This window comes from Epinephelus lanceolatus, chromosome 4, assembly GCF_041903045.1.
Source record: "Epinephelus lanceolatus isolate andai-2023 chromosome 4, ASM4190304v1, whole genome shotgun sequence".
In the NCBI taxonomy this organism is placed as follows: Eukaryota; Metazoa; Chordata; class Actinopteri; order Perciformes; family Serranidae; genus Epinephelus; species Epinephelus lanceolatus.
Window position 1 is genome coordinate 12,832,208 of NC_135737.1, and position 17,435 is coordinate 12,849,642.

A 17,435-nucleotide genomic window follows, 5' to 3' on the forward strand; every position below is an offset into this window, starting at 1 on the left:
ATGCCGAAAAAAACACAGCAGATTACGACCAGTCGGCGCGAGAGACCGTGCTGTGACTCCCTCCTTTTCCGCTGACCCATTGGCAGTATCACTTTTCGGCCCGCGTTAACTCCCATAACCTTTTGTAATAAAAGTCTGCGATCGGATGCATATTTGTGTTGCCCATCAGTCATAAAACATCGAACTTCACGTTCACAGTCTGCCGTGTGTTTTTGTAGCAATCGAAATCATATTGAACCCGCGAGCTAGAGTCACAATGAGGAGACTGAGTCTCCCACTTCACTCAGCAGTCAGCATCGCTTCTCGGCCTTTTGGCTAAGATCAAGTGTAGTATCTGTTCTTATCAGTTTAATATCTGATACGTCCCCTACCCGGGGACCATATATTAAATTGCTTTTTGGAACAGGGAGATGGAAAAGGGGCTTGCCCCGTCCACTCCACGCATCGACCTGTTATTGCAGCACTTCCAGAAACGGTGCACCCCCCTCCCTCAACGTGTTGAAAACAGACCACGTAGGACGTGTCTCTAATGTGCCCTCGCCTTGATTTCTTGTTTTCGCCATGCTAGCGTGCAAATTGCGTATGTGTTGACTGAGCCCCTCTACCAGGTGCGCATTTCTAATAGTCATGCGCTATGGCATCATTTACACACTTGCCCAACTTCTCTTTTTGGAACTTTGGCCGTGTTTGAACTTTTCGCCACTGTCTGGCACTTTCCTTTTGAGGACCTGTTACATGCATCTCACTGTAAAATGAATTGAACCGGTACCTGTTGAGTGAGACCACTAGCTGCCAGTTCAGTCAGATGAATAGATCCATTCCCCCAACGTGAAAATCCACTCTGCATAATTTCTGCCGCTGTTTGCCACAGTCGGGTCTGTGCCGATATGTCAAAAGAAAGGCAAACACTCTTCATATGGTTGCGCTTTTATTTATAATATTATTTTCTTCTTTCCTTTAGTTTCAAACAGAGAAGCATGTGGATATATTTTTAACAAAGTGTTGTTCACACTCCAGACCAATAGGTGGCAGCAGCGGGCGGATCACGCCGTGTCTCTAATGTTAGGAGACAGGCCTGTTTTTTAGTCTTTCCGCTGACTTTTTTCTTTTAAATGCAGATCAAACAACACTTGATTGCAGTGTCATTTATCTTTGTCTGGTGTGAACTCACTTAGGTTTTTGCCTCATTTATTGGCGATCAATGGACAGCCTGGCCATGTTAGCTTAGCTTTTACTATGGATATACAGCATGGCGTGATGAGATATGTGCCCATTTCTCTCAAGTAAAATGTGAACAAGTTTTGTTCAGTCTCACTACAAAAGTGTCTCTTGTATATTAGCGTCCTGTAGATTATCAGAGCCTTTATAGTGTGTGGTTCTGGACTGGTCATTGCTATACATTGCCAGCACCATCACCTATCATCGTATGACCGTGAATGAGGCCCCTGTGTGTGAGGTGTACAAGTCATACTTACCTGGCAGGGGAGATACTGTGATCAAGAAGGTGGTTCACCCAGGGCGAGGCTCGGTCATTGCACTCTGATTGAGCTGACCTCTGCCAATTCCCCAAATGTGGCAATCTGCACTGCATAATTTCTGGTAGTGGGGGACTGCGTTTGCACTCTCCCCTGATGTGCTTGTTTAATGCAACCAACAGCTGTAGCAGCATATGGCACTAGAGAACCGCGTGCATCAAACGCCATTTCACGCTCAATCACAGGCTTTGCCCTTGCCTGTTGTGTCAGTGCAAGTCGGTACCGCATCACTTCACATCTGTGCCACTACTGAAGAAGCAAAAGAAGCTCCTATGATATTGTTATATCCTCACACTCAGTCATTTAGAATAATATGTGGGTTACAACTGATGCCCCCGCCCACCGTATTAAAAGTGGGGCATTTTTCAGTGAAACGTGTCAAGTCACAGCGGCAGCGGCTCTCTGTTGTTAATATAAAGACAGTCAACGAGTAGAGACAAATCTTAAATTGTTTACTTTAGTTTGCAGATATTTATGATGGATGCACTGTATGTTTTGAAATCTTCTGAAGGTTGACAACATGCCGAAAAAAAAACACAGCAGATTACGACCAGTCGGCGCGAGAGACCGTGCTGTGACTCCCTCCTTTTCCGCTGACCCACTGGCAGTATCACTTTTCGGCCCGCGTTAACTCCCATAACCTTTTGTAATAAAAGTCTGTGATCGGATGCATATTTGTGTTGCCCATCAGTCATAAAACATAGAACTTCGCGTTCACAGTCTGCCGTGTGTTTTTGTAGCGATCGAAATCATATTGAACCCGCGAGCTAGAGTCACAATGACGAGACTGAGTCTCCCACTTCACTCAGCAGTCAGTATCGCTTCTCGGCCTTTTGGCTAAGACTGCGATCGCCTCCAGTTTGTGGAAAACTCTTGCCTGTCTGTGGCATTGGTTTATACACTGTTTGGAGGATATATTACCCTCTTTCTTTGTGGAAATTATTTCAGCTGATATTAATAGTTGAGACACTTACACAAAGGAAGACATTGGCCCAGAGGATTGCTAGCCTGTACTCTGTTCATGAAACATCCAGACCAGGTCAACAGGGAAAAGGCAAGTGCGCTTCTTAATTAGTTATTTATTGAAATGTTTTACCTGTCTTTAGCCATTTTAAGTAGCATTTTACAGTGTTTTAGTGTCTTTCATTTGTAGTGTGTGGTGCCTCCACCATGTCGGCTAACTATGCTGGCATGCGGAGGCACCACAGTGTCCGCTTTATACTCAGTGAGGTTGACGGAAAGCCCATGGTTATGTCAAGGCTTGATTTTTCAAGGAAACTGATTCAGAGAACCCTAAACTTCAAGCCTGATGACATAAACTGTATTGTGACTTTGCCGTCCAACAAAGGATTTGACGTGAGCTTTCATTCTGCAATTGCATTAAGAGATTTCTGGACACGATATGAAAATGAAAAGACCCAGTTTTCTGCTTTCACTGTTGAAAAACTGACTGACAATGCCTCTAAAACGGTTATTGTCAGAATGTTCAATGAGACAGTGAATGCAGACGATATTTGTTTGTGGCTGGGCAGATACTGCACTGTGAAAGGCCAGGCTACCAAGGTGAGAGATGAGGATGGCATCTGGAATTGCGCTTGGAGGATCCCCATTCAGCAATGGCAGGACCCCCAAGGCTTCCAGGGCCTGAAACAGCTACCACCAATGATAGTTCTGGGTAACAACAGGGGCTACATCCATTACCAGGGCCAGCCCAAGCTCTGCCGCAAATGTGGCGAACATGGGCACCTGGCAGAAGCATGCAAGCAGATCATTTGTGGGAAATGTAGAGAAATTGGACACACTTTTCAGGAATGCACCAACAGCAGAAAGTGCAATCTCTGTGGAGAAACTAACCACCTCTTCAGAGACTGCCCCAAGTCTTTTGCCAACAAAGTAAAAGCCACAAAGCAAACAGAAAACGGACAGAATGTTGAACAGTTAACAGAGCTAATTGAAGATGCTGGGCTGGAAAATTCAAATCTCCCGCCAAATCCTGTGATTGGCGAGCAGGGATCAGGTGAGGCGGGAGAAGGGGAGGGGCCTGCAATCGCCCCACCAGTGGAAAGTGTTGAAGAGGATGGGGTGATGCAGGCAGAGGGCAGAACTAGCACCGAACAGGAAACTGATAGCGAGGATGCCACCCTCCCCAATGCCCAGCAGGCCAAGAGGCCTATATCAGAATTGTCCTCTGACTCCCCTGCGGTGACAGAGAAGAAGGGAAGAGCTGGGGACTACTCAGACAGTTCATCTGTGGAGGAACCCAGAGTCTTCCCTTCCGATTCTCCAAATGAGGCCTCTTTCTTAACCATAGCTCTGCAATCAACCCCTAAGGACTCAAAACTCAACGCAACCCTGCGTCAGAGACCAACTCCAAGAGTCCGAAAGGGAAATGGAGTTCACCCCCCTCACTTTTCACCCATAGAAGTGAAGGAAGAACTCCATTCACATGAATGTGATTAACTGTCCTTGTTTTTAATACCTTTTAGCCTTTTAGGATGTCATACTTGTTATTTTTAACCATACTCATGACTCTCACCTTCTCAACTATTAATGTGAGAAGCGTAAAGTCGAGAGTTAGAGCTCAGACTGTTTTATCCTTTCTTAACACTTTTAAGTCAGATGTGTTTTTAATACAGGAGTGTGGCCTACCGTTTTTAAACCACTATAGAGAGTGGGAGGACTTATGGCCAAATCCATCAATCTGGAGCGGATCCAACGCAAATAAAAATGACGGAGTGGCCATTTTAATCAAAAACCCTCTCGTCTTGGTGAAGGGCAGCACTGTGGTGAGAAGCGGTCGGGCACTTTTAGCACACTTGACTTTTATGGGAAAGGATTTTAACGTCTTAAATGTTTATGGTTTTAATGAAAAAAATGACAGGTATGACCTTTTAAAAGACTTGCAGTCCCACATGCTAGGTAGGGCACCTTTAGTTGTAGGGGGAGATCTTAATTGTATTTTAAACAGGAACGATAGGAAAAGAGCAGGAGGAGATTTTAAAATTGACAAAACATCGGTTTTATTACAGGACATATGCAGGGATTTTAAACTCTTGGACTGCTTTAAAACCATGCATCCTAGAGAGGAGGGCTTCACCTGGGTCAGTGGTGATGGCACCAGAGCCTCTCGCATAGATTACATTTTATCCCGTGATTGCCCACCAACCGATGCTAGATTAACACAGGTGTTCTTTTCCGATCACGCAATGCTATCCTGCACCCTATCACTACCTTCTGGTGTGACTTCAGGAAGTGGTCTGTGGAAACTCAACTGCTCCCTTTTAGAAGATAGGGAGTTAGTTAGGCAGTATAGGGAGCAGTACAGTGAGTGGCAGACCCTTCAAGACTTTTACGATACACGTGCACACTGGTGGGAAATGGTTAAGGGACGGACCCAGACTTTCTTTAGACAGGCAGGTAAGAAGAAAAAAGATAGGGACGACAGACGCATGTTGGGACTGCAAAAACGACTCCAGAGATATTTTAACCTAAACCTACAAGGGATGGATTTTAATGAAGAAATAAAACAAGTTAAAACAGAGATGTCGATATTAGCAGAAATCAAAAGCAAAGGTGTCATTTTAAGAAGCAGGGAAAGGGAGATAGAGGAAGGGGAGAAGTGCACAAGATATTTTTTTAAGAAAATTGTAAATAAAGGGGGAAACATTTTAAAACTAAAGACAGAAAATGGGTGCACAGCGGAAACAACAGGAGAAATTAAAACAACTATAGAAACATTTTATAAAGAACTATACAGTGAAAAACCTGTGGAAACGGACACCATAACTGAAGTTTTAAAATTCATTGAACACAGAGTTGAGGACAGTGTGCTTTTAACCCAAGATTTTACACTTTTAGAGTTGAACAAAGGTCTTAAGAGCTTTAAAACAGGAAAGTCACCAGGACAAGACGGGCTTCCCTTGGAATTTTACTTGACTTTTTGGGACATTTTAGCACCTGACTTACTTGCTGTTTTTATGGATTTTGAAAGACTCGACCGACTTCCTGACAGTTTTAGAATAGGGATAGTAACCCTACTCCACAAAGACAAAGACAAGACTGACTTGAAGAACTGGAGACCTATAACGCTTTTAAATCTGGACTGTAAACTTTTTAGCAAACTCTTATCATCTCGAATGACTTTGTTTTTAGATGACTTGATTCACCCGGATCAAGCCTGTGCCATACCGGGGAGGAGGATCACCGACAGCCTCCTACTGATCCGAGACACCATCTGTTATGTGAGAGACAGAAACATCCGGCTAGTAGTTCTAAATTTAGACTTTGAGAAAGCCTTTGATCGGGTCTCGCACCAGTACCTTTTCCAGGTACTGCAAAAAATGGGGTTTCCAGAGAGATTTATAGCTTGGGTGGGGTTGCTGTACCGGGGCATTACCAGCAAATTCGTTGTTAATGGGCATCTGACAAAAGCAGTGAATATAAACTGCGGCGTCCGTCAGGGATGTCCGTTATCTGCCCTCCTCTATGTTACTTGTATCGAACCACTGGCACAGATCTTGAGAAGGGACAAACGAATCACTGGGGTTAGAGTACCAGGGAGCGGGGGACTGGACACAAAATGCATTTTATATATGGACGACATTAATATCTTATGCACTGACCTTTTATCTGTCAACAGGACACTTGACTTGACTGACTGGTTTGGACGGGCTTCTGGGTCAAAGCTTAACAGGAGCAAGACCCAAGCCCAGTTTTATGGACCCTGGGAAATGACTGAGATGACAAGACTCCCCCTGACTGTGACCCAGACTGACCAGAGGATACTCGGGGTCAAATTTGATAGGGAGGGGGGAGGGGAAACTAATTGGCCAGACATGGTAGGGAAAGTTAGGCAGAGACTGGGGTACTGGAGACTTAGGGGACTGACGATGGAAGGAAAGGTTTTAATCATCAAAGCAGTGATTTTACCTTTGCTTTTACTTACCAGTTCTGTTTTTATCCCACCTAGAAAAGCAATATTGGACCTTGAGCGTGCCATTTTTTATTTCCTGTGGGGGTCAAAGTGGGAACGACTAAAGAGGGACATCATGAAGAAGCCAAAAGAAAAAGGAGGAAAAGCAGTGCCGGACCTACACTTGTTTTTAGGAAGCAGATACACCACACTTCATATCACAGCCGCTACAGCCCCATCCAGAAACCCCAAGACAGCAGCAATAACACGGTTCTGGATGGGGACCTACCTCAGGAAAATCAAGATTTTAACCAGTGATCTTAAAGTGCCTGTGTCCTTTAACTTACCACCAGCTTATGCTGTTATCCAGTCCTTTCTATGTTGTTTTAATCTTGAGCAGGAGGAGTTGCAAATTTTATCTAACCAACGCTCTCTTATCTCTGTTGTGCAGGAGCGGGAACCAGTGAGTCCAGTGCGCTGGCTCACATTTGGCGAGCCATCATCAGTTTGGCGCAACGTGAACCATTCCGCTCTCCCAAACAGACTCCGGGACCTGTCATGGATGGTGGCTCATGAGATCCTCCCAGTCAGGGCCGTGATGCACTCCCGGGGCATGTCAGCGCACCCAACGTGTCCTCGACCAGGTTGTGGCGCGCCTGAGTCGGTGAGGCACTTGCTCTGGGAGTGCAGTGCTGCCGTAGACCAGTGGGCAACAGCCGACTCCTTAAAATTCCCGTACTTGCCAGCAAGGGAGGTCCTCACAGCACCGTTGGTAATGTATGGGGTGAGCCAAGAACACATTCCAACCTGTGACTTCGCCAAACAGTGGCTCACCCTGGCCGCCATCAAATACGCCATATGGACCTCCAGAAACGTGCTGGCAAGAAAGCACATGCAGATCCCCCCCGCGGCTGCGATCCGAATGGCCGCAGCAATGGTCAAAGAGGCTGAAGCTGCAGGTGGCAGGCCTAGGACGCAGCCACAAAGAAGAATCGCCTCTGTGCCCATTCGGATGAAGGAGTCGGAGCTACACAGGAAAAGGTCAAAGCAGCAGCGGCCTGACTCTCCGGGTGAGGCAGGTGGGAAGGAGCTTCAGGGTGGGGATCTCCTCTGAGCACCAGGACAGGATCCCGAGAGACCAAACTGTTTGGGGGAGCGGAATGAGTTACCCTTGGTAGGGATTCTTTCCGCTCCTGCACTGCAAAGGACAGAAGACATTTTAACTTTTGCACTCCCCTTTACAGACTTTTATTGTGGACACTCGACACATTGGACATTCATTGAAGAAACGCTTTTATGTAAACCTTTAACTTGTGACAATTTTATCTGTAATATTTCTTAAAAGATTTTTTTTTAATCGTTTAAGCTTGGTTTTTTACAGATTACATTATTTATCATTGTTTTGTCACTTTTATAACTTAAAATTGTATGCCTTAAACATTTGAAGGTTTATGTAAAACGTCTGATATAAGTGTCAATAAAAAAATTTTCAAAAGAAAAATCTGTTCTTATCAGTTTAATATCCGATACGTCCCCTACCCGGGGACCATATATTAAATTGCTTTTTGGAACAGGGAGATGGAAAAGGGGCTTGCCCCGTCCACTCCACGCATCGACCTGTTATTGCAGCACTTCCAGAAACGGTGCACCCCCCTCCCTCAACGTGTTGAAAACAGACCACGTAGGACGTGTCTCTAATGTGCCCTCGCCTTGATTTCTTGTTTTCGCCATGCTAGCGTGCAAATTGCGTATGTGTTGACTGAGCCCCTCTACCAGGTGTGCATTTCTAATAGTCATGCGCTATGGCATCATTTACACACTTGCCCAACTTCTCTTTTTGGAACTTTGGCCTTGTTTGAACTTTTCGCCACTGTCTGGCACTTTCCTTTTGAGGACCTGTTACATGCATCTCACTGTAAAATGAATTGAACCGGTACCTGTTGAGTGAGACCACTAGCTGCCAGTTCAGTCAGATGAATAGATCCATTCCCCCAACGTGAAAATCCACTCTGCATAATTTCTGCCGCTGTTTGCCACAGTCGGGTCTGTGCCGATATGTCAAAAGAAAGGCAAACACTCTTCATATGGTTGCGCTTTTATTTATAATATTATTTTCTTCTTTCCTTTAGTTTCAAACAGAGAAGCATGTGGATATATTTTTAACAAAGTGTTGTTCACACTCCAGACCAATAGGTGGCAGCAGCGGGCGGATCACGCCGTGTCTCTAATGTGAGGAGACAGGCCTGTTTTTTAGTCTTTCCGCTGACTTTTTTCTTTTAAATGCAGATCAAACAACACTTGATTGCAGTGTCATTTATCTTTGTCTGGTGTGAACTCACTTAGGTTTTTGCCTCATTTATTGGCGATCAATGGACAGCCTGGCCATGTTAGCTTAGCTTTTACTATGGATATACAGCATGGCGTGATGAGATATGTGCCCATTTCTCTCAAGTAAAATGTGAACAAGTTTTGTTCAGTCTCACTACAAAAGTGTCTCTTGTATATTAGCGTCCTGTAGATTATCAGAGCCTTTATAGTGTGTGGTTCTGGACTGGTCATTGCTATACATTGCCAGCACCATCACCTATCATCGTATGACCGTGAATGAGGCCCCTGTGTGTGAGGTGTACAAGTCATACTTACCTGGCAGGGGAGATACCATGATCAAGAAGGTGGTTCACCCAGGGCGAGGCTCGGTCACTGCACTCCGATTGAGCTGACCTCTGCGAATTCCCCAAATGTGGGAATCTCGACTGCATAATTTCTGGTAGTGGGGGACTGCGTTCGCGCTCTCCCCTGATGTGCTTGTTTAATGCAACCAACAGCTGTGGCAGCATATGGCACTAGAGAACCGTGTGCATCAAACGCCATTTCACGCTCAATCACAGGCTTTGCCCTTGCCCGTTGTGTCAGTGCAAGTCGGTACCGCATCACTTCACATCTGTGCCACTACTGAAGAAGCAAAAGAAGCTCCTATGATATTGTTATATCCTCACACTCAGTCATTTAGAATAATATGTGGGTTGCAACTGATGCCCCCGCCCACCGTATTAAAAGTGGGGCATTTTTCAGTGAAACGCGTCAAGTCACAGTGGCAGCGGCTCTCCGTTGTTAATATAAAGACAGTCAACGAGTAGAGACAAATCTTAAATTGTTTACTTTAGTTTGCAGATATTTATGATGGATGCACTGTATGTTTTGAAATCTTCTGAAGGTTGACAACATGCCGAAAAAAACACAGCAGATTACGACCAGTCGGCGCGAGAGACCGTGCTGTGACTCCCTCCTTTTCCGCTGACCCATTGGCAGTATCACTTTTCGGCCCGCGTTAACTCCCATAACCTTTTGTAATAAAAGTCTGCGATCGGATGCATATTTGTGTTGCCCATCAGTCATAAAACATCGAACTTCACGTTCACAGTCTGCCGTGTGTTTTTGTAGCGATCGAAATCATATTGAACCCGCGAGCTAGAGTCACAATGAGGAGACTGAGTCTCCCACTTCACTCAGCAGTCAGTATCGCTTCTCGGCCTTTTGGCTAAGATCAAGTGTAGTATCTGTTCTTATCAGTTTAATATCCGATACGTCCCCTACCCGGGGACCATATATTAAATTGCTTTTTGGAACAGGGAGATGGAAAAGGGGCTTGCCCCGTCCACTCCACGCATCAACCTGTTATTGCAGCACTTCCAGAAACGGTGCACCCCCCTCCCTCAACGTGTTGAAAACAGACCACGTAGGACGTGTCTCTAATGTGCCCTCGCCTTGATTTCTTGTTTTCGCCATGCTAGCGTGCAAATTGCGTATGTGTTGACTGAGCCCCTCTACCAGGTGCGCATTTCTAATAGTCATGCGCTATGGCATCATTTACACACTTGCCCAACTTCTCTTTTTGGAACTTTGGCCGTGTTTGAACTTTTCGCCACTGTCTGGCACTTTCCTTTTGAGGACCTGTTACATGCATCTCACTGTAAAATGAATTGAACCGGTACCTGTTGAGTGAGACCACTAGCTGCCAGTTCAGTCAGATGAATAGATCCATTCCCCCAACGTGAAAATCCACTCTGCATAATTTCTGCCGCTGTTTGCCACAGTCGGGTCTGTGCCGATATGTCAAAAGAAAGGCAAACACTCTTCATATGGTTGCGCTTTTATTTATAATATTATTTTCTTCTTTCCTTTAGTTTCAAACAGAGAAGCATGTGGATATATTTTTAACAAAGTGTTGTTCACACTCCAGACCAATAGGTGGCAGCAGCGGGCGGATCACGCCGTGTCTCTAATGTGAGGAGACAGGCCTGTTTTTTAGTCTTTCCGCTGACTTTTTTCTTTTAAATGCAGATCAAACAACACTTGATTGCAGTGTCATTTATCTTTGTCTGGTGTGAACTCACTTAGTTTTTTGCCTCATTTATTGGCGATCAATGGACAGCCTGGCCATGTTAGCTTAGCTTTTACTATGGATATACAGCATGGCGTGATGAGATATGTGCCCATTTCTCTCAAGTAAAATGTGAACAAGTTTTGTTCAGTCTCACTACAAAAGTGTCTCTTGTATATTAGCGTCCTGTAGATTATCAGAGCCTTTATAGTGTGTGGTTCTGGACTGGTCATTGCTATACATTGCCAGCACCATCACCTATCATCGTATGACCGTGAATGAGGCCCCTGTGTGTGAGGTGTACAAGTCATACTTACCTGGCAGGGGAGATACCATGATCAAGAAGGTGGTTCACCCAGGGCGAGGCTTGGTCACTGCACTCCGATTGAGCTGACCTCTGCGAATTCCCCAAATGTGGGAATCTCGACTGCATAATTTCTGGTAGTGGGGGACTGCGTTCGCGCTCTCCCCTGATGTGCTTGTTTAATGCAACCAACAGCTGTGGCAGCATATGGCACTAGAGAACCGCGTGCATCAAACGCCATTTCACGCTCAATCACAGGCTTTGCCCTTGCCCGTTGTGTCAGTGCAAGTCGGTACCGCATCACTTCACATCTGTGCCACTACTGAAGAAGCAAAACAAGCTCCTATGATATTGTTATATCCTCACACTCAGTCATTTAGAATAATATGTGGGTTGCAACTGATGCCCCCGCCCACCGTATTAAAAGTGGGGCATTTTTCAGTGAAACGCGTCAAGTCACAGTGGCAGCGGCTCTCCGTTGTTAATATAAAGACAGTCAACGAGTAGAGACAAATCTTAAATTGTTTACTTTAGTTTGCAGATATTTATGATGGATGCACTGTATGTTTTGAAATCTTCTGAAGGTTGACAACATGCCGAAAAAAACACAGCAGATTACGACCAGTCGGCGCGAGAGACCGTGCTGTGACTCCCTCCTTTTCCGCTGACCCATTGGCAGTATCACTTTTCGGCCCGCGTTAACTCCCATAACCTTTTGTAATAAAAGTCTGCGATCGGATGCATATTTGTGTTGCCCATCAGTCATAAAACATCGAACTTCACGTTCACAGTCTGCCGTGTGTTTTTGTAGCGATCGAAATCATATTGAACCCGCGAGCTAGAGTCACAATGAGGAGACTGAGTCTCCCACTTCACTCAGCAGTCAGTATCGCTTCTCGGCCTTTTGGCTAAGACTGCGATCGCCTCCAGTTTGTGGAAAACTCTTGCCTGTCTGTGGCATTTGTTTATACACTGTTTGGAGAATGTATTACTCTCTTTCTTTGTGGAAATTATTTCAGCTGATATTAATAGTTGAGACACTTACACAAAGGAAGACATTGGCCCAGAGGATTGCTAGCCTGTACTCTGTTCATGAAACATCCAGACCAGGTCAACAGGGAAAAGGCAAGTGTGCTTCTTAATTAGTTATTTATTGAACTGTTTTACCTGTCTTTAGCCATTTTAAGTAGCATTTTACAGTGTTTTAGTGTCTTTCATTTGTAGTGTGTGGTGCCTCCACCATGTCGGGTAACTATGCTGGCATGCGGAGGCACCACAGTGTCCGCTTTATACTCAGTGAGGTTGACGGAAAGCCCATGGTTATGTCAAGGCTTGATTTTTCAAGGAAACTGATTCAGAGAACCCTAAACTTCAAGCCTGATGACATAAACTGTATTGTGACTTTGCCGTCCAACAAAGGATTTGACGTGAGCTTTCATTCTGCAATTGCATTAAGAGATTTCTGGACACGATATGAAAATGAAAAGACCCAGTTTTCTGCTTTCACTGTTGAAAAACTGACTGACAATGCCTCTAAAAGGGTTATTGTCAGAATGTTCAATGAGACAGTGAATGCAGACGATATTTGTTTGTGGCTGGGCAGATACTGCACTGTGAAAGGCCAGGCTACCAAGGTGAGAGATGAGGATGGCATCTGGAATTGCGCTTGGAGGATCCCCATTCAGCAATGGCAGGACCCCCAAGGCTTCCAGGGCCTGAAACAGCTACCACCAATGATAGTTCTGGGTAACAACAGGGGCTACATCCATTACCAGGGCCAGCCCAAGCTCTGCCGCAAATGTGGCGAACATGGGCACCTGGCAGAAGCATGCAAGCAGATCATTTGTGGGAAATGTAGAGAAATTGGACACACTTTTCAGGAATGCACCAACAGCAGAAAGTGCAATCTCTGTGGAGAAACTAACCACCTCTTCAGAGACTGCCCCAAGTCTTTTGCCAACAAAGTAAAAGCCACAAAGCAAACAGAAAACGGACAGAATGTTGAACAGTTAACAGAGCTAATTGAAGATGCTGGGCTGGAAAATTCAAATCTCCCGCCAAATCCTGTGATTGGCGAGCAGGGATCAGGTGAGGCGGGAGAAGGGGAGGGGCCTGCAATCGCCCCACCAGTGGAAAGTGTTGAAGAGGATGGGGTGATGCAGGCAGAGGGCAGAACTAGCACCGAACAGGAAACTGATAGCGAGGATGCCACCCTCCCCAATGCCCAGCAGGCCAAGAGGCCTATATCAGAATTGTCCTCTGACTCCCCTGCGGTGACAGAGAAGAAGGGAAGAGCTGGGGACTACTCAGACAGTTCATCTGTGGAGGAACCCAGAGTCTTCCCTTCCGATTCTCCAAATGAGGCCTCTTTCTTAACCATAGCTCTGCAATCAACCCCTAAGGACTCAAAACTCAACGCAACCCTGCGTCAGAGACCAACTCCAAGAGTCCGAAAGGGAAATGGAGTTCACCCCCCTCACTTTTCACCCATAGAAGTGAAGGAAGAACTCCATTCACATGAATGTGATTAACTGTCCTTGTTTTTAATACCTTTTAGCCTTTTAGGATGTCATACTTGTTATTTTTAACCATACTCATGACTCTCACCTTCTCAACTATTAATGTGAGAAGCGTAAAGTCGAGAGTTAGAGCTCAGACTGTTTTATCCTTTCTTAACACTTTTAAGTCAGATGTGTTTTTAATACAGGAGTGTGGCCTACCGTTTTTAAACCACTATAGAGAGTGGGAGGACTTATGGCCAAATCCATCAATCTGGAGCGGATCCAACGCAAATAAAAATGACGGAGTGGCCATTTTAATCAAAAACCCTCTCGTCTTGGTGAAGGGCAGCACTGTGGTGAGAAGCGGTCGGGCACTTTTAGCACACTTGACTTTTATGGGAAAGGATTTTAACGTCTTAAATGTTTATGGTTTTAATGAAAAAAATGACAGGTATGACCTTTTAAAAGACTTGCAGTCCCACATGCTAGGTAGGGCACCTTTAGTTGTAGGGGGAGATCTTAATTGTATTTTAAACAGGAACGATAGGAAAAGAGCAGGAGGAGATTTTAAAATTGACAAAACATCGGTTTTATTACAGGACATATGCAGGGATTTTAAACTCTTGGACTGCTTTAAAACCATGCATCCTAGAGAGGAGGGCTTCACCTGGGTCAGTGGTGATGGCACCAGAGCCTCTCGCATAGATTACATTTTATCCCGTGATTGCCCACCAACCGATGCTAGATTAACACAGGTGTTCTTTTCCGATCACGCAATGCTATCCTGCACCCTATCACTACCTTCTGGTGTGACTTCAGGAAGTGGTCTGTGGAAACTCAACTGCTCCCTTTTAGAAGATAGGGAGTTAGTTAGGCAGTATAGGGAGCAGTACAGTGAGTGGCAGACCCTTCAAGACTTTTACGATACACGTGCACACTGGTGGGAAATGGTTAAGGGACGGACCCAGACTTTCTTTAGACAGGCAGGTAAGAAGAAAAAAGATAGGGACGACAGACGCATGTTGGGACTGCAAAAACGACTCCAGAGATATTTTAACCTAAACCTACAAGGGATGGATTTTAATGAAGAAATAAAACAAGTTAAAACAGAGATGTCGATATTAGCAGAAATCAAAAGCAAAGGTGTCATTTTAAGAAGCAGGGAAAGGGAGATAGAGGAAGGGGAGAAGTGCACAAGATATTTTTTTAAGAAAATTGTAAATAAAGGGGGAAACATTTTAAAACTAAAGACAGAAAATGGGTGCACAGCGGAAACAACAGGAGAAATTAAAACAACTATAGAAACATTTTATAAAGAACTATACAGTGAAAAACCTGTGGAAACGGACACCATAACTGAAGTTTTAAAATTCATTGAACACAGAGTTGAGGACAGTGTGCTTTTAACCCAAGATTTTACACTTTTAGAGTTGAACAAAGGTCTTAAGAGCTTTAAAACAGGAAAGTCACCAGGACAAGACGGGCTTCCCTTGGAATTTTACTTGACTTTTTGGGACATTTTAGCACCTGACTTACTTGCTGTTTTTATGGATTTTGAAAGACTCAACCGACTTCCTGACAGTTTTAGAATAGGGATAGTAACCCTACTCCACAAAGACAAAGACAAGACTGACTTGAAGAACTGGAGACCTATAACGCTTTTAAATCTGGACTGTAAACTTTTTAGCAAACTCTTATCATCTCGAATGACTTTGTTTTTAGATGACTTGATTCACCCGGATCAAGCCTGTGCCATACCGGGGAGGAGGATCACCGACAGCCTCCTACTGATCCGAGACACCATCTGTTATGTAAGAGACAGAAACATCCGGCTAGTAGTTCTAAATTTAGACTTTGAGAAAGCCTTTGATCGGGTCTCGCACCAGTACCTTTTCCAGGTACTGCAAAAAATGGGGTTTCCAGAGAGATTTATAGCTTGGGTGGGGTTGCTGTACCGGGGCATTACCAGCAAATTCGTTGTTAATGGGCATCTGACAAAAGCAGTGAATATAAACTGCGGCGTCCGTCAGGGATGTCCGTTATCTGCCCTCCTCTATGTTACTTGTATCGAACCACTGGCACAGATCTTGAGAAGGGACAAACGAATCACTGGGGTTAGAGTACCAGGGAGCGGGGGACTGGACACAAAATGCATTTTATATATGGACGACATTAATATCTTATGCACTGACCTTTTATCTGTCAACAGGACACTTGACTTGACTGACTGGTTTGGACGGGCTTCTGGGTCAAAGCTTAACAGGAGCAAGACCCAAGCCCAGTTTTATGGACCCTGGGAAATGACTGAGATGACAAGACTCCCCCTGACTGTGACCCAGACTGACCAGAGGATACTCGGGGTCAAATTTGATAGGGAGGGGGGAGGGGAAACTAATTGGCCAGACATGGTAGGGAAAGTTAGGCAGAGACTGGGGTACTGGAGACTTAGGGGACTGACGATGGAAGGAAAGGTTTTAATCATTAAAGCAGTGATTTTACCTTTGCTTTTACTTACCAGTTCTGTTTTTATCCCACCTAGAAAAGCAATATTGGACCTTGAGCGTGCCATTTTTTATTTCCTGTGGGGGTCAAAGTGGGAACGACTAAAGAGGGACATCATGAAGAAGCCAAAAGAAAAAGGAGGAAAAGCAGTGCCGGACCTACACTTGTTTTTAGGAAGCAGATACACCACACTTCATATCACAGCCGCTACAGCCCCATCCAGAAACCCCAAGACAGCAGCAATGACACGGTTCTGGATGGGGACCTACCTCAGGAAAATCAAGATTTTAACCAGTGATCTTAAAGTGCCTGTGTCCTTTAACTTACCACCAGCTTATGCTGTTATCCAGTCCTTTCTATGTTGTTTTAATCTTGAGCAGGAGGAGTTGCAAATTTTATCTAACCAACGCTCTCTTATCTCTGTTGTGCAGGAGCGGGAACCAGTGAGTCCAGTGCGCTGGCTCACATTTGGCGAGCCATCATCAGTTTGGCGCAACGTGAACCATTCCGCTCTCCCAAACAGACTCCGGGACCTGTCATGGATGGTGGCTCATGAGATCCTCCCAGTCAGGGCCGTGATGCACTCCCGGGGCATGTCAGCGCACCCAACGTGTCCTCGACCAGGTTGTGGCGCGCCTGAGTCGGTGAGGCACTTGCTCTGGGAGTGCAGTGCTGCCGTAGACCAGTGGGCAACAGCCGACTCCTTAAAATTCCCGTACTTGCCAGCAAGGGAGGTCCTCACAGCACCGTTGGTAATGTATGGGGTGAGCCAAGAACACATTCCAACCTGTGACTTCGCCAAACAGTGGCTCACCCTGGCCGCCATCAAATACGCCATATGGACCTCCAGAAACGTGCTGGCAAGAAAGCACATGCAGATCCCCCCCGCGGCTGCGATCCGAATGGCCGCAGCAATGGTCAAAGAGGCTGAAGCTGCAGGTGGCAGGCCTAGGACGCAGCCACAAAGAAGAATCGCCTCTGTGCCCATTCGGATGAAGGAGTCGGAGCTACACAGGAAAAGGTCAAAGCAGCAGCGGCCTGACTCTCCGGGTGAGGCAGGTGGGAAGGAGCTTCAGGGTGGGGATCTCCTCTGAGCACCAGGACAGGATCCCGAGAGACCAAACTGTTTGGGGGAGCGGAATGAGTTACCCTTGGTAGGGATTCTTTCCGCTCCTGCACTGCAAAGGACAGAAGACATTTTAACTTTTGCACTCCCCTTTACAGACTTTTATTGTGGACACTCGACACATTGGACATTCATTGAAGAAACGCTTTTATGTAAACCTTTAACTTGTGACAA

The 17,435-nt window shown here is 45.4% G+C and overlaps 5 non-coding genes and 3 pseudogenes across 5 annotated transcripts; all 8 read left to right on the top strand.

The window, feature by feature from the left end:
* The first annotated feature begins 295 nt into the window (after nucleotides 1-295).
* Nucleotides 296-486, top strand: LOC144463289 (U2 spliceosomal RNA). Its single transcript, XR_013491430.1, has one exon. It is a non-coding gene; the product is annotated as a U2 spliceosomal RNA (small nuclear RNA).
* A 981-nt stretch (nucleotides 487-1,467) lies between these two features.
* On the top strand, nucleotides 1,468-1,631 carry LOC144463143 (U1 spliceosomal RNA). The gene has a single exon (XR_013491285.1). It is a non-coding gene; the product is annotated as a U1 spliceosomal RNA (small nuclear RNA).
* A 1,386-nt stretch (nucleotides 1,632-3,017) lies between these two features.
* LOC144462822 (uncharacterized) lies at nucleotides 3,018-7,561 on the top strand (annotated as a pseudogene).
* A 363-nt stretch (nucleotides 7,562-7,924) lies between these two features.
* On the top strand, nucleotides 7,925-8,101 carry LOC144462915 (U2 spliceosomal RNA; annotated as a pseudogene).
* Nucleotides 8,102-9,082: 981 nt separating this feature from the next.
* Nucleotides 9,083-9,246, top strand: LOC144462909 (U1 spliceosomal RNA). Its single transcript, XR_013491061.1, has one exon. It is a non-coding gene; the product is annotated as a U1 spliceosomal RNA (small nuclear RNA).
* Nucleotides 9,247-9,965: 719 nt separating this feature from the next.
* LOC144462883 (U2 spliceosomal RNA) lies at nucleotides 9,966-10,156 on the top strand. Its single transcript, XR_013491047.1, has one exon. It is a non-coding gene; the product is annotated as a U2 spliceosomal RNA (small nuclear RNA).
* A 981-nt stretch (nucleotides 10,157-11,137) lies between these two features.
* LOC144463013 (U1 spliceosomal RNA) lies at nucleotides 11,138-11,301 on the top strand. The gene has a single exon (XR_013491155.1). It is a non-coding gene; the product is annotated as a U1 spliceosomal RNA (small nuclear RNA).
* Nucleotides 11,302-12,685: 1,384 nt separating this feature from the next.
* Nucleotides 12,686-17,229, top strand: LOC144462823 (uncharacterized; annotated as a pseudogene).
* The last annotated feature ends 206 nt before the right edge of the window (nucleotides 17,230-17,435 follow it).